This window comes from Macrotis lagotis, chromosome X (genome assembly GCF_037893015.1).
Source record: "Macrotis lagotis isolate mMagLag1 chromosome X, bilby.v1.9.chrom.fasta, whole genome shotgun sequence".
NCBI classification, from domain to species: domain Eukaryota; kingdom Metazoa; phylum Chordata; class Mammalia; order Peramelemorphia; family Peramelidae; genus Macrotis; species Macrotis lagotis.
The window spans coordinates 13,852,483-13,866,475 of record NC_133666.1 but is presented as its reverse complement, the minus strand read 5'-3'; the positions used below and the strand labels follow the sequence as shown (position 1 = coordinate 13,866,475).

General features: G+C 37.0%; 1 pseudogene; it reads right to left on the bottom strand.

Moving 5' to 3' along the window:
• Positions 1 to 2,907: 2,907 nt before the first annotated feature.
• On the bottom strand, positions 2,908 to 12,169 carry LOC141498607 (small kinetochore-associated protein pseudogene; annotated as a pseudogene).
• Between the last annotated feature and the right edge of the window lie 1,824 nt (positions 12,170 to 13,993).

The following is a 13,993-nucleotide window of genomic DNA, read 5'->3' as shown; positions in this document are numbered from 1 at the left end:
CTACAACACTTACCTTATGTAATTTTCCTTTGTCTTATACTTAATTTTTCTTCCCTAAGGATATGATTTCTCTCTCATCATATTCAACTTAGATCAATTTATACCATGAAAACAATGTAAAGACTAACAGACTTCCTTCTGTGGGGGTGGGGAGAGGGAAGCAAGAATAGGGGGAAAATTGTAAAACTCAAATAAATAAACACTTTCTTTAAAAAAAAGGAGAGATTGGCAGGCAGTGTAGGATGGGAAAGATGGATAATGCTTTGACAAAATCAAACGGGGCAGTCCCCTTTGATAAATGGACTTTACAAATAAGTGGTGCAAAATAGGAGTGGGGCAGCAAAGGAAATTCAGATCTATTCCTCTGAAAATATCCAATGCAGTCTTGGCCAGGTGTGATCTCAGAGCATGTCTTCTCCAGTTAAGTTCACTTGGTATGTTCTCCCAGATTTTCTTATTTTGCTAAAAACATCTTTACACAAATTTTATTTGACCATATCAAATCTTCTGTTTCTATCATTAGAAAATGAAATTTGGAGTCATTTAAATCAGGGAATTTGCAATTTTAGGTTGGTCAATTGTCATGTGATATACAGAGAAAATAGATACAAATAGAAAATTAGAACCCTATTTTTATACTTTGCATTAGTTTTTGTACTTGGCATTATGCATTTCTCCATTTGAAGATGGGGGTTGCATAAAGAAACTAATAACAGAATACTTTTATAAGACTATGGCTTCTAATGCAAAAGTGAATTCATTAAAGTTGCCAGATTAACTTCAGTTGGAAAAAAAGTTCATAGATGGTAGATATAAATACATTGATTAATCAATTTAAAAATAGTGTGTAACAAATAAGCTATTTACACTAAAACATATTCCCTTCACAAAGAAAAGATCCAAATGGTTACAGGATTTAGACATAAAAAAAACAATACTATAAGCAAGTTAGAAGATCAAGGACTAGTTTAACTGTCGGATCTATGGAAAGGGGAGCAGTTGATGACTAAGGAAGAGTTGGAGGACATCACCAAAAACCAATTAGATGATTTTGATTATGTTAAATTAAAAAGCTTTTGCACGGATAAAACCACTGTAACCAAGATCAAAAGAAATGTAGTAAATTGGGAAACAATCTTTACAACTAATGATTCTGACAAAGGACTCATTTCTAAAATGTACAGAGAACTGGGTCATAGTTTTAAAACAAAAAGCCATTCCCATTTCACAAATAGTCAAATGATATGCAAAGGCAATTTACAGATGAGGAGATCAAAGCAATCTATAGCCATATGAAAAATTACTCTAAATCATTAATTATTAGAGAAATGCAAATTAAAGCTTCTCTGAGGTACCACCTCACACCTCTCAGGCTAGCCAATATGACCAGAAAGGATAAAGATCACTGTTGGAAGGGTTATGGGAAATATGGTACACTATTGCCCTGTTAGTGGAGCTGTGAACTCATTCAACCTTTCTGGAGAGAAATTTGGAACTACACCCAAAGGGCAACAAAAATGAGCATACCTTTTGACCCAGCAATACCACTACTGGGTCTGTACCCTGAGGAGATGATGAAAATGGGTAAAAACATCACTTGTACAAAAATATTCATAGCAGCCCTGTTTGTGGTAGCAAAGAATTGGAAATCAAGTAAATGTCCTTCAATTGGGGAATGGCTTAGCAAACTGTGGTCTATGTATGTCATGGAACACTATTGTTCTATTAGAAACCAGGAGGGATGGGAATTCAGGGAAGCTTGGAGGAATTTTCATGAGCAGATGCTGAGTGAGATGAGCAGAACCAGAAAAACACTGTATACCCTAACAGCAACATGGGAGTGATGTTCATCCTTGAAGGACTCATTCATTCCATCAGTGCAACAATCCGGAACGATGTTGGGCTGTCTGCAAAGGGGAGTACCATCTGTATCCAAATAAAGAGCTGTGGAGTTTGAACAAAGTTCAAGGACTATTCCCTTTAATTTAGAAACAAATCAGCTATCTTATTGTCTGATCTTTTCATCCCTTAGACTTTTTGTCTCTTCCTTAAGGATATGATTTCTCTCTCATCACACTCAATTTGGATCAACACATAACATGGAAACAAAGTAAAGACTAACAGATTGCTTTCTGTGGGGGGGGAGTAAGATTGGGGGGAAAATTGTAAAACTCAAATGATATCTTTAATAAAAAAGGAAAAATCACACTAACCAAAATAAAAAACAATAAAACATATTAAATTTTAACTGTTTGAATGAATAACCCCTAGCAGAAATGGATCTCCCTTTAAGACAATTTCAAAATAGAGCACAAGCCATAATTTATCTGATGTAACTAACTTTTCTGATATTTCTTTTCTTTAAAAAGAACCAAGACTTTTTATTTGTTTTTATTTATAGAAGTATTTTATTATAAGAAAATAATAAAAAAAACCCCAAACACCAAGTGAGTTGGACCAAAATGATGCCAATAAAGAATCATTCCAAGTTTTATTATTCTATTCAGTTATTTCAGAAAGATGTTAGTCATCTACCTGTAAACCTTCCTTCCTCTTTTAAGTAAATCTCTACAAACTTTTTAACATTTAAAATTTCCAGGCCCTAATCTGGGAATGATACTACCTGGATCTTCCGATAAATCATTTCAATTTCTGATTCTGCCCACAAGCTGAATTGCTGTTTAGTTATTACAGGAAGGCTACCCAAAAGTCTATCTCTCCTAGTTGGATCTTAAGGTTATCTATCCACAGATGATTCACATATCTGACTACTTGGACAGCATAAGTTTCTTTGGCAGGAATATTTTTCAATATAAACTTAGATTATTTTGTTTCTAAAGATATTTTAGTTGGGAGAATAAGGGAAGTCTTATCTTAGGAAAACTTAAGAAAATGTTCTCATAGTTTGACCTAAAGCTTAAGGAATGTTCTCCTTTTTACAGATTGCTAACATTTGTTTCATTTGCTCAATGGTGATTGTGAGTTCATCTTTTTCATTGTTAAATGCTTCCTGTTTTTCTAGGAAATGAGCTCTTTCCTCTTCATTTATCTTCAATTTAGCTTTCAATACCTGTAACTCCTCCATTCTCTTTGTAGCTATCTGGTTAAAATGCTTCAGTTGATCTTTCAGTTTTTCGAAGACCAAGGAAGACACTCCACTTCCTCTTTGTTTCTTGCAGGTTTCCCAGCATCTGTTTGCCTGGGTCAATACTGCCATTCTCCAAAACTGCCAAGTAGTTATCCTGAGATTTCTCCAGCAATTCCACTCTTTGAGTCAACACCTTCACCTCTTCCTGACTTTCAGTTAGCTTCACATGCAATTGCTTGTTAACTGTCGCTAACAGTTGGTTCTTCTCTTTGAGTTCTTCCTCAGCTCTTTGTTGACTTAATGGTTTGTAGCTCTTTTTAATGTTCTTCTTAATATCAGGATCCTTAGTCTTCATCTGCCTCTGCTTGGTGGTTTTGTACAATTCATTCTCTGGGACTGCTGAGTTGAGGGCCTTGTGGAATTCTACTTCTTTGGATCTCTGGGGTATCTGACTCTTAGAAGCAGCCCAAGAATGTGTCTCCCAGACGCTCGCCGGCTGAGGCCGGTGCCTCCCAGTCTGGCTGCACTCGCCATCACCCACCACCCAGACAGTCTCAACAGATTCAAGACTTTATAACATTCACTAAATAATAGAATTATATCCTGGTATCACAAATCTTTATCGTTTACTTAATTATTCCTATAGCATTGTGAGAAATTAAACGTTTTTGAGAATATGGAGTTAGTAATAGATGCCAAAGCTTGATTAGGTAGCTGTTTAGAATTTAGAGAACTGTAGGTCAAATTACTCAAATCTTATTTATACTTGAATCTTACTATAGTAATTCAGGTGCTTCAGTATTAGCCTTTAAGATAGGGATTTAATATTGTATTTATACTGATCATCAGACATGGTTATAGAAATCTGCCATAAAAGCAGATATAAGGGAACGTGTTCCTTCATTTTGATATTAATTCTAAGTAAAAAGTTATGTAGATGGCCAATTACACTGAGCCAGGCTCAACTGCTGTTACTCAGATAGGACATTTTAAATTCCATGTTAGGGAAGTTGAGTCAGGAGAATTTAACTCAGTCCGTGCTGATTTTTGTTTTCCCAGCCTTTCCCATGAGAATGCACCAACATGTAAAACCCCATAGGTTGCTGTTATCACAGATCATTGTCCCGATAGCACTCTTTGATGATCATACCTGAAGTCAGACTCAGAACAATATCAGTTAAGGGTCCCATAAAGTCTTTCAATACAAAGTTTCCATAATCAGAACGTTTGAGATAATGACTAATATTTCATATTGGTAACAGTAAGAAATTTACAGAAAAATCACAACTTATCTTGTCAATATTGCACAAATGATTTTGTTTTAAGACGCTTAATAACAAAGAACAAAGACTTGCGATGACATATAGTTATTTTATGAAACTTTAGGCAACTATTAAGCTTTTTTGCATACATTTCTACACATGTATTTCCAATTGGGGGTAACAGAAGAGAGTTTAGAATTATTACTCTTTTACAAACACAACATTTCAGTACTGAAATATTATTTCTTAGAACAAAAACAGAACAAAAGATGTATTCAACTTTAATCTTATAACTTAATAGATTTACATCTTTTGTTTACAAGTCGATTTTAATCTTTGCTTAATTATACTTCTATCTTTCTGAAAAAATGAACCACTTCAGGAACTGAATATTATCTTAGGTCCTGAAATAATAACAAAATTTACATCAAAACAGCAACATCACTAGTTAAAATGCTTGGCTGTGTTTCTCTGAAAGGATGATAGAAGAGCACAGTAAACTTAAGAATGAGACTACAAAAAAAGTTTAAGGTCCCAAAGTCTCATTTATTACATTAGATTTGGCTTAATCTTTATCAATATCAAATTACTATTATTACAATAAATTAAATTATAGATGAAAATTTAGTAGGTCTTATACAAATCACAGAAAAGACTTTTAAAGATTTTTCCCAAAATACATTTCCCTTTCTTAACTTCTAAAGGATAGATCTCTTTCTTATTCATCCATCCTTAACTTTCAATAGCATAAATATATCCCAAAAGTTTTAAAAACAAAATAGATTCCTAATTCCTATAATGTTTCCAAGTACTACCTTCCTATGGAAAAAAAAGATTTTTGTAACAGTGAGAAATTTGAGGGTTTTTCCTCTAAGACAAAGAGAACATACCTTATTACAATAACAAAGTGCCAGATCTTTAAAATTTACTCTATATATTTTTGTCTTTAAATATGTCACTAAAAAAAAATTCCGTATATATATGGTTCACTTACACGCCTGAACAACAATACTGTTGTAAACTTCCAAATTAACATATGTATATATATATATGTATATATATATATATACATATATATATATATTATGTCCATAGATGAAACAGTTTTGAAAATTACACCCCATTTTTTGCAAGGATTTCCACAACACTGAGAACTTTTACACAGGGTAGATACAATTTTCTTTTTATAACACTATATAAATACTTCATCAAAACAATAACTCCAAATACCTCAGTTAACAATCTCATAATTTTCATAAGTCAAATTAGTTTAGATAAATTTTTACCCAATATAGGCAAAAATTGGAGGTTTATAATTTCTTAAATGACAATATTTTAGGATATAAAATTATGGTTTTCATATTGATCAATATAATATGTATAATGAATTTACTAATAATTTAGTTGCTAGAGATTCTTTTTCATAGACAGACTCTGGTTGAGGTTAAGTGAAGAGAATCAATCTATATTAGTGGACTTTATACTGAAACCCTACTCATGATTCATGTATACATTTCCTTCCTTTTTCTAGCAATAATGTAGAGCAATCCTAATATGAAAATCTAATTACAATTTTAATTTAGCAATGTCTGTATTACAATAGAAATTTCTTGTTGCTATAGCTGTTTACCAAATTTCACAATATAAGGAAATTTAGGTGAATAAAAACTCCATAAACAATAGTATATATTTCAAAATTGAAACAAACTAATTACCAAACATGTGATCTTAATTAAGACTTCCAGATTATCTTAAACTGAAAATTATCTCATTGAAGGCTGATTACATATAAAAACCATATAAAGTTATGAAGTTATTACATCTAATTAAAGAGATAATAAATATTTAACTTTAATATAGTATTTATCCTATGCCAAGAATTTTACACTATGACCCAGAGAAAGAAGAGTCTCACTGTCTCCTTATAGAACAGTAAACTGAACCATGCAAGCATTGGGGCTAGATCTCAGTATCTTAAAGTACAGACTCAGTTACTTATCTGTTATGATTTCTTTTTACATCAGTCTTTTAGCAATTAAATCATTGACCCAAAAGCATTAAATAATTCACATTGCTAATAATCTCTTTAATAAATTATCAAATTAAAATTAGATATCCTTCTGTACACATAATTGCGGTAAATTGATTTAAAATCAGACAAGACTACTTTTTAATATAGTATAATTAATAATAATAATGATAATGATAAATTTCACATAAATGAGACCAGAATAAATTCAATTACACTTGGATCTATTTTCCAAATGTTATACAGAATTTCCATTTATAATTTCAATTACTTAGTATTATATTTTACACAAGACCTATTTATTCCGTATTATGAGATTCACTATTTACAGCTAATTTACTGCCAAAGATTTCAAATTGACAATATATAACAACAGGGACTTGAAATATATAGTGTTCTCCATTTTGATTTATTCTAAGCCTCTCTATAATATTTTTTATTGACTTTCAAATCAAATTACAAAATTATCATTCTCAATCTTTCTACTTAAAATCTGTGGAGCATGTGGGTTTGCTGCTGCCCACATGATCAAGAGCACTAAATCTCTCACCTCAAAAAGGAGATAGAAATCTATATAATCTATTCCGCGTTCCAATATAGGGAGACATTAGTGAGACAAATGCTTATGGAAATGTGCACATTAAACCCAAAGGAAAGTCCAGTGACCTCTTCTCAGTTATCAGGGTCAGTGGAGAGGAGAGAAGGGCTGCTTCAGGCTACACAGAAACCTCTGATTTATAATATATAAACATATATTTATTATCATTATTATTATTGAATCCTGCTAATTGAGACTGGTCAGAAAATAATTTTAGGTTTCTTGAGGAACTTCATTGTATATTATGATTTTAAACAGTCAATTCAGTAATTAAAATTCTTTCTTTTGTTTTGTTTTTAATTTTTCCAAGGCAATGGGGTTAAGTGACTTGCCCAAGGCCACACAGCTAAGTAATTATTAAGTGTCTGAGGCTGCATTTGTACTCAGGTCCTCCTGACTCCAGGGCCGGTGCTCTATCCACTGCACCACCTAGCTGCCCCCAGTAATTAAAATTCTTGATGGAACTAAATGCATTTTAAGTTATCTTTCACAGAAAAGCAAACCCAGTTAATTTCAGAGAAAAAAATTAAAATGTTAATATTCATATAGCAAATACTTCCATGTTTCATATTTTAAAACATTTATTTCACTTAGTTCACTGCTAGGATTTGCAAATATAATAGTCTGGTGTTAGTATTTAGCTTTACCCCATTTCTTCTTAGTACACAGCTTAATTGTGTTCAGATCTGGATTCCCCAGTCCCAGAAAGAGTCCCTAAGTTAACTTTGGATAATCAGCTCCTTTTTTAGTTTTATTCATTTTAAAAATAAAGTTGGATACTTCCAAACCATAATTTACTCTTTCTCCCAATTAATGACAAGCCCTTCACTTATAAAAAGAACATTCCCAGATTTTGAGGCAGACTGGCTGGCCCCTCCCCACCCTGAACTCCTAGACAGGTGGGCAGGCTGGTGGTAAAGTCCTAATGATGGGAGGTAGGTAGACCCAGGAAAGGCTGTACCCCCAAACCAGGGAGAAGGTGAGGGGTGTCCCCTAAGACAGCTATGGGGCTAGAGCAGGCTTAACAGATTAATGGAGAAGTGCAACCAGGAGGTTACTTCAACTGGGGCAGGAACCTCAGCTTCTGTGCCTGAAGGCAGGGACACCTCACTGTCCCTCCTGCCACCATCCCCAGGAGTGACCCATGTGGCCAAGAGGAGGAGAATTTTGTAAAAAGAAAGGCTCCATTTCTCCTCTCACAGAGAGAGAAAAAAGGGAGAGAAGGAAACAGACTGAGAGCGACAGAGTGTGTCCAAGCTGCAGTCACTGGGGTAACCCAATCCACAACAGCCAGACTGTGGGGTTCTCTGACAGGGAGGGAAAGCTCATGCAAGACAGATTAGACAAATCAGGGGGATGAAGGGGAAGATGAAGGGAATTTGCATGTAGCAGAAAGAATTTGGGTGGAGATAGAAATTGTCTTAAAGTGCCATTGCCTCTATCTAATTCCAAGTCCAGTATAGGGGGAAGGAGTTCACCTTTTGCCCTCTGGATGAGAGGCAAGACATAAAAACTGGGTTGGTTCAGGGCTGGCTCAGTCTTCTCTGACCATGGCCCAGTCAATGCTGCTTGGCTGTTGTCTGTCTGTCTGTCTGTCTGTCTGTCTGTCTGTCTGTCTGTCTGTCTGTCTCTCTCTCTCTCTCTCTCTCTCTCTCTCTCTCTCTCTCTCTCTCTCTCCCTTCCTATGTCTTGTAAACTGTAACTCCAGAGACAAAGGGAGAGAGTAGACTCCAAGCCCCCTCCTCACCCCCCCAAGATTTCTTAATAGATAAAAATCCTTTTTACAGATATTCTGACAAAGGAGAAAAGGAGGGGAGGATTCTGGCTAGCCTCCCTGAGGAAATGCTCTCCCTAAATTACTGCAAAGGAATAGGACCACTAGGAAAGAAAAATCCATCTCTTTAGCCTTGGTGTTGAAGTCTTCACATCCATTGGATTTTAGCCTGAAAAACCTTGTAACTCTGGCTGTTATAATAAATAACTCTTGAATATATAATCAAGAGTGATTTAAATGTTTTTTTTTTATTAAGACATCTTAATAAATGGCCCACAGCTCTCTCCAGGAGGTTGGGGTGAGAAATCCAAGAAATGTTAGGCCTTTTATGCAACTTTTTTAAAATTTAAAATTAAATTTTGAATTTTTTACAATTTTTTAACTTAATCTTGCTTGCCTCCCCCATCCCCTCACAGAAGGCATTCTACTAGTCTTTACAACAATCCATAAAGTATTGTGCCTGATTGTTATACTAATGGAATGGGCAAGTCCATCAAAGTTGGTCATCAACCCCATGTTGCTGCCAGAGTGCAAAATATTAATCTGGTTCTGCTCATCTCCCTCAGCAGCAGTCCAAGCAAATCTTTCCAGACCTCCCTGAATTCCCATCCGTCCTGGCTTCTAATAGAACAATAGTGTTCCATCCCATATATTGAAGGACATTTTGGTTAATTTCTAATTCTTTGCCACCACAAACAGAGCTGCTATGAATATTTTTGTACAAGTGATGCTTTTCTTAAATACATTACTAAAATATTCTTGTTTAAGAGTAAACAGAATGCACCCTACCCTAAAAAATATATAGACCCTCATGAGAAATAAAATAAAGGAAAAGGAAAAAAATGTGTTTCAGTCTGTGTTCCAACACTACCTACCAGCTCTGTCTTGGGTGGATCATATTCTTTATCATAAGTGTGTCATAAAAGTTACTTCCATATTTTTGCATTGTTGCTGTTGCTGATTGTAATTCCATCCATTCCTTCCCACAACTATATATTATATTTTCTCTCTACTTTCACTCTGTCCCTCCTCTAAAATGCGCTGTAGGGTGACTGAGTAGCTCAGCGGACTGATCACCAGCCCTGAGGCCAAGAGACCCCGAGCCCACATACCACTCCTAAGGCCCAGCAACCACCCGACCCCCGTGGCCCCAGACAGGCCACCCAATTCTATCCCCTTGCAAGAAATAAAAAAAGAAAATGTCTTATATCTGACTGCTCTCTCCTATGATCTACCCTCTCCTCCATCACCCACATCCCCACCTTCCCCCTTTCAACCTTATCTCCTTTTTCTTTAGATGTCTATACCTTATTGAGTTTGGATGCTGTTTCCTCTCAGAGCCATTTCTTATGGGAGTGAAGGTTCCCTCATTCTGCCTCACCTTCCCTCCTCCCATGTCATTACAAAAGTTCAATGTAAAAAAAAATATCTTTTATACGAAATACTTTAGCCTATTCCACCTCTCCTTTCTCTTACTCCCAGTACATTTCCCTTTTATCCATTAACTCCAGTTTTACAATATATTATATCTTCAGATTCAGCTCTCTCTTGTGCTTCATCTATAAAAGCTCCTTCTACCTGCTCTATTAAGTGAAAAGGTTCATATGAACATTATCAGCATCATTTTTCTATGCAGGAATACATACAGTTCACCATCGTTAAGTCCCTCCTATTTTACCCTTCTCCTCTCTTCTCTATGCTCCACCTGAGTCCTGTATTTGAAGGTCAAATTTTCAGTTCAGCTCTGGTCATTTCCACAGGAACATTTGAAATTCACCTGGTTCGTTGAAAGTACATCTTTGGGACGACTAGGTGGCGTAGTGGATAAAGCACCAGCCTTGGAGTGATGAGTACCTGGGTTCAAATCCAGTCTCAGACACATAATAATTACCTAGCTGTGTGGCCTTGGGCAAGCCACTTAACTCCATTTGCTTTGCAAAAAAAAAAAAAAAAAAAAAAACCTAAAAAAAAAAAAAGAAAGTCCATGTTTTCCCCTGGAAGAGGATGTTCAGTTATGCTGGGTCGTTGATTCTTGGTTGAATTTCAAGCTCTTTTGCCTTCCAGAATATTATATTCCAAGCTCTATGATCTCTTAATGTAGTTGCGGCTAAGTCCCGTGTGATCCTGACTGCAGCTCCAGGATATTTGAATTGCATCCTTATGGCTGCTTGTAGTATTTTCTCTTTGACCTGGAACATGGCTATAATATTCCTGAGGGTTGGTTTTTTTGGTATCTCTTTCTGGGGAAAATCGGGGGATTCTCTCAATTTCTATTTTGCCCTCTGCTTCTAGGATATCAGGACAATTTTCCTGTAGGATTTCTTTAAAAATGAGATCAAGGTTCTTTTCCGGATCATGACTTTAAGGTATCACAATAATTTTTAAATTATCTTTCCTGATTCTGTTTTCCATATCAGTTTTTTTTTCAGTGAGGTGTTTCACATTTTCTTCTAATTTTTCATTCTTTTGTTGTTGAAGTATTATGTCTTGACTTCTTGTAAAGTCATCAGCTTCCTTTAGCTCCATTCTACATCTGAAGTATGTGTTTTCCTCAGAGAGCTTTCTTATCTGCTTTTCCATCTGGCCAATTCTGCTTTTTAAAGCATTCTTCGCCTCAGTAACTTTTGGAACTGTTTTATCCATTTGCCCTATTCTGGTTTTTAACATTTTATTTTCTTCAGCATTTTTCAGATCTCCTTGACTAAGCTGCTGACTTCTTTTTTGTGTTTTTCCTGCATCTCTCTCATTTCTTTTCCTAATTTTTCTTTATTTACCTTACATGATTTTCAATATTTTTTTAGCTCTGTCACTGCATGAGTTCAACTTCCATTTTTCATGGAGTCCTTAGATGCAGAAGCTTGTACTTCCTCATCTTCACATTGTGTATTGTGATCCTTCTTGGGATTATAAATAATGTGTTTCTCAATGCTGTTTCTCTTTTTTCTCTCTGTTTCCTCATTTCTCCAGCCTGTGCCTGGTTTTGGGGTGCTTCCTGAGCTTTTGAGTATTATGGGGACACCTGCTTTGTGGGGTTTTTGGTACATGCCACTGGGACCTTTATTCCTCCAAGGGCATATGCTCTCTTGCCTGTGCTTTGATATGTAGATGACCACAGGCATTCTCCTCTACCCTGGAGCTGTGAGGAGGAGCCCTGCTATCTTAGTAGGGAAGACCAAACTGCAACGCGGATCTGAGTGTGGGCAAACAGTAGAGGGAGAGGGAGAACAGAGAGCTTTCTGTCATCTCCCCGATCCACTTACCATCTGTGGGATGTGTTCTGGAGGTGCAGGCTGATTTCCCGATTCTCACTGCTGGTTCTGCGACTGGTGCTCCTCATTCCACATTCCTTCTGGCATAGCAGAGTTCTGTCATGGCCCTCTTTTATACAGTTTGTAAGGCTTTGTTCTTGCCCCTTCATGCCAGTCATTAGCTGGGGTCACAATCTTATTGATACATTTGTTCTCCCATCTTCCCCTCCCTGCTATACTAATGAGCAAGAACAACTATCCTCCTGGAACATGGGCAAAAGAGAAGGGTGCAGACCCTAGGTTAACTTAGAACTAAGTGGGGCAGACCTGGCCTAATCTCTGGTTCTTTTGATCTGGTGAGGCTAAGTCTTTTGTCTTAATTTACAAGTCTGCCCATAGGCAACAATCTAGGCAGAGCCCAGTTTTTGTAATGTAAATTAACAATTTTCCCTTCACATTTTTATGGAACCCAAACACCATATTTATCACAGGGGCAAGACTCCTCTCTCTCTCTCTTTCTCTCTCTCTCTGTTTCTGCCTCTCTCTGTCTCATTCATTAACTCTCACTGATACTGGTTTTCTGTCTCTCTCTGAATCTCTGTCTCTCTCTCTTTTACTCTGTCTCTAATTCCCTCTCCCTCTCGCTCTCTCTCTTCCTCTCTCTCTCTCTCTCTCTCTCTCCTCTCTCTCTCTCTCTCCCTCCCTCCCTCCCTGGTCCATTCAACTCTGCTTGACTGTTCTTTTATCTCTGTCTCTCTCTTTACCCATCCCTCTCTGTCTCTGACTCACTCTCTGTCTACTAGATCTTTATTATTCAATCTGTCTTAAGTGCTTGGTGACCCTTCAAGAAGAGAAATTTCTAATCTGTTAACTTTGTTACATTCTATAATAAAATCCTGAGCAGTTTTAACATCCCACAGAACTGCAAATTTCTTTGCCTTTTCAGTGGCCTTACATCTTCTGTCTCCAATCTCTAACAACATAGCTAGAAAGAAGGGAACCTTGATAAACAGTGTGCTCCTTGGGTGTCTGAATATTACCTATGCAAACCTAGGGGTGCTGCAATAATAGTGTTCCATTTCTTGACTCTTGTCAGGCCCCCAGCCCCCCAAAAACACACACAGCATGTACCACATCTCAATTTGGCCAAAAAAATATAAAGTGGTATGTCTGGCTAAGAGTCCAATTTGATCTGATCTGAAAGAGATGGGCATGGTTCAGAGGTCCGTCACCTTCTATAATTCCCAGTAAGTCCAGGGTTAGATTCATATCCCTTCTTGGGTTGCCAATATGAGGACAGGGAAAGTAGTGGTGCTGTCATGAAATGAGAGTTCATTGAAAGTGAAAAACTCCACGATTTCCAGTCACAATGGTGGAGAGAAGACAGGCATAGTTCTAAAATCTCCTGATCTTTATCCATATATATGATATGAAACAAGCCTTTTAACAGAAATCTGGTCAACAAAACCCAGAAAGAAAAGCCAGGAGAAAGACTATCTACTTCAGGAATTGCCTTCAGCAATCGTGGGTGAGTCCAGGCAAAGAGGGCGGACTCTGCCAGGAGCACAGGGCAGGAGAGCCAGGGACCCTTGGATTAGCCTTGAATTAGCGTCAGGGCTGGAGCCGGGGAGCCTGAAGGCCAGAGAATTGGACCAGCAAGGCTAGAGCCTGGTCGACCACAGGGTCTTGGGTCAACTAGGGAACAGAGGCATTGATGTTGGCACTGACCCTCGGGAGCTTGCGGCCAGGGCTAGAGGGACAGTTCCAAGGCAGGAGAGCTGCAGACATCATCCCTAGGCTCCTCTGGTCAGGAAGAAATCTAAGTCCACACCTCCATTTCAGCTGAAGCCTCTTCCCAGAACAAACACAATTACAGACTACCTTTGCCACAGGCTAAGGGTGAGGAGCAGAACCACCTCAGCTGACAATAGGGAGAGTGATCACCTTACCTGGGGTATACAGCCCACTATTGATCAAAGACAATAGTATTTAAC